General features: G+C 56.9%; 1 non-coding gene across 1 annotated transcript in view; it reads right to left on the reverse strand.

Annotated features, from left to right (window-relative positions):
- The window catches only part of LOC126138856 (small subunit ribosomal RNA), a 1,909-nt gene extending 1,519 nt beyond the window's left edge, over nt 1–390 (reverse strand). Inside the window, exon 1 of the ribosomal RNA XR_007528357.1 lies at nt 1–390. This exon is cut by the window's left edge and continues 1,519 nt beyond it. This is a non-coding gene — a ribosomal RNA (small subunit ribosomal RNA).
- Between the last annotated feature and the right edge of the window lie 2,110 nt (nt 391–2,500).

Below are 2,500 nucleotides of genomic sequence, written 5' to 3' on the forward strand. Positions count from 1 at the left end.
CCCTGATTCCCCGTTACCCGTTACAACCATGGTAGGCGCAGAACCTACCATCGACAGTTGATAAGGCAGACATTTGAAAGATGCGTCGCCGGTACGAGGACCGTGCGATCAGCCCAAAGTTATTCAGAGTCACCAAGGCAAACGGACCGGACGAGCCGACCGATTGGTTTTGATCTAATAAAAGCGTCCCTTCCATCTCTGGTCGGGACTCTGTTTGCATGTATTAGCTCTAGAATTACCACAGTTATCCAAGTAACGTGGGTACGATCTAAGGAACCATAACTGATTTAATGAGCCATTCGCGGTTTCACCTTAATGCGGCTTGTACTGAGACATGCATGGCTTAATCTTTGAGACAAGCATATGACTACTGGCAGGATCAACCAGGGAGCTGCGTCAACTAGAGCTGAGCAGCCGGCCGCCCGGGAGTGTGTCCCAGGGGCCCGCGCGAACACGCAAGCGTCCGCTCAATTATTCTGCAAACAGGAGGAGGCTGAGCTCCCCTGCACAATACACCTCGAAACCCTCTCAGGTCCCGGCGGCGCGCAGCGCCGTCCTAAGTACTTGGTCGGGTTCGAGAGAGGCGCAATCGCCCGGAGTTAGGCGAGTAGACGCTTTAGGTGCGACCACCCGTGCTCCCAACTGAGCTTGCCGCTGCCGACAGAGGCCCGGGAGCGTGCTGTCGTGGCATTGCCGGCGGGAGACAACACGCGCCACCTACGGTGACCGGCAGCTCCAACGCCAGCGCCACAGAAGGGCAAAGGCCCCACGTGGGTGCCGAAGCGAACTCTCCCAGCACAGCGCACGTGCCAACACGTCTGCACAACTGCGATACAAACCACCAGCGAGAACCGCTGGGGCGACCGAGCAGCAGACGGCGTCGCGGCGCCGAGTGCCGGGCGGCGGCGCATCCTCAACGCACACAGTCCTCAGTCGGACCAGCACACTGCAGATGTCCACCGCGCTTCGCACCGGGCCCGCGAGGACCCACTTTGGCCGCCCGGCGCCGCGCGCAGGGTGCCCCGGCGCGCAGCTGCGCCGCCTGCCGCGTCCGTCGGCCGGCGCGCCTGCCACTGGGCGCCCCCACCAGCCGGCTGTAGCGCGTGCGCCCACGCACCGCGCGGCCAGCACGCCGGGCGGCCCCCCCTCACCGGCCGGGGACGGTCCCACCCAGCCACCGCCGCGTATCGCTTCACACACAGATTTGCCCTTACTGATTTACCTCCAGCAACAACAACCGCACCACAATGGGTTTACCAGTTGTTCATTTGCGTTGCGTCACGTCACCAGCAAACGTAGACGTCCATCCCAGTTTGCAAATGCAACGATTATTGCATACCTGTCTGTTAGGTGTCACGACACACTACGTCTGCCCACATACACGCAACAAAATGTGCACGACTAGAGAACACGTGGGAGGTGGCCCCCTACGTATGCGATGTCCATTACGAGACCGACTGTCAACCAGCATCTGTACCATGTCGCAGATGTGGAACGCGGTGCACCATGCTATCACACTGTGTGAGAAGAGACGACTACGTTTGAATACACGCGCCACTACATCAACAGACGGCTCATGCTGATCGCCATCCAGGGCGTCCGTTACTCCCACACGTCTCTATGGCGTACCACACTGCAATGTAGCTGTTATGGGGAGACGGCACGTGGCTGAGTGCACAACATTTGGACCGTATGGTTCGCTGTTGTTGGGCGCAGTCGTACGGTCACACATGTGCCACAGCGTATCATTCAGTACATACGGACCTATGTGCAGTACAATGTGAGGATTAAGCTTACGATATCAGCGGACAGTGGACACAGGCCGTACCACGACGTAGACTGAGCGCTTCGACATGCGAATGCCAGTGAACAGCTGCGAAGGGCATTGAACACGCAAGCACCTGAACGACCAGCGTGCGAAGGCAGGGTGGAGGGGGGGGGGCGATGTACATCCTGCAGTTGTCCACATTACAGTGTACAGCGGGAGCATGTAAAAAGTAAGCAACACTTGCGAAGTGTTCAACATGAAACGACACACAAGAGGGTGGGCGGTGCGAGTAGCGAACTATATTCAGAGGGTTGTGGTTAGACAACACTAGATTAATGTAACGTGTCATATGCCAATTACAGAGCAGGTTAAGGCACAACGTGGGTTAGGTTAAGGCACAACGTGGGTTAGGTTAAGGCACAACGTGGGTTAGGTTAAGGCACAACGTGGGTTAGGTTAAGGCACAACGTGGGTTAGGTTAAGGCACAACGTGGGTTAGGTTAAGGCACAACGTGGGTTAGGTTAAGGCACAACGTGGGTTAGGTTAAGGCACAACGTGGGTTAGGTTAAGGCACAACGTGGGTTAGGTTAAGGCACAACGTGGGTTAGGTTAAGGCACAACGTGGGTTAGGTTAAGGCACAACGTGGGTTAGGTTAAGGCACAACGTGGGTTAGGTTAAGGCACAACGTGGGTTAGGTTAAGGCACAACGTGGGTTACGTTAAGGCACAAC

The sequence above is a fragment of the Schistocerca cancellata genome, unplaced genomic scaffold, assembly GCF_023864275.1.
Source record: "Schistocerca cancellata isolate TAMUIC-IGC-003103 unplaced genomic scaffold, iqSchCanc2.1 HiC_scaffold_672, whole genome shotgun sequence".
Taxonomy (NCBI): Eukaryota; Metazoa; Arthropoda; class Insecta; order Orthoptera; family Acrididae; genus Schistocerca; species Schistocerca cancellata.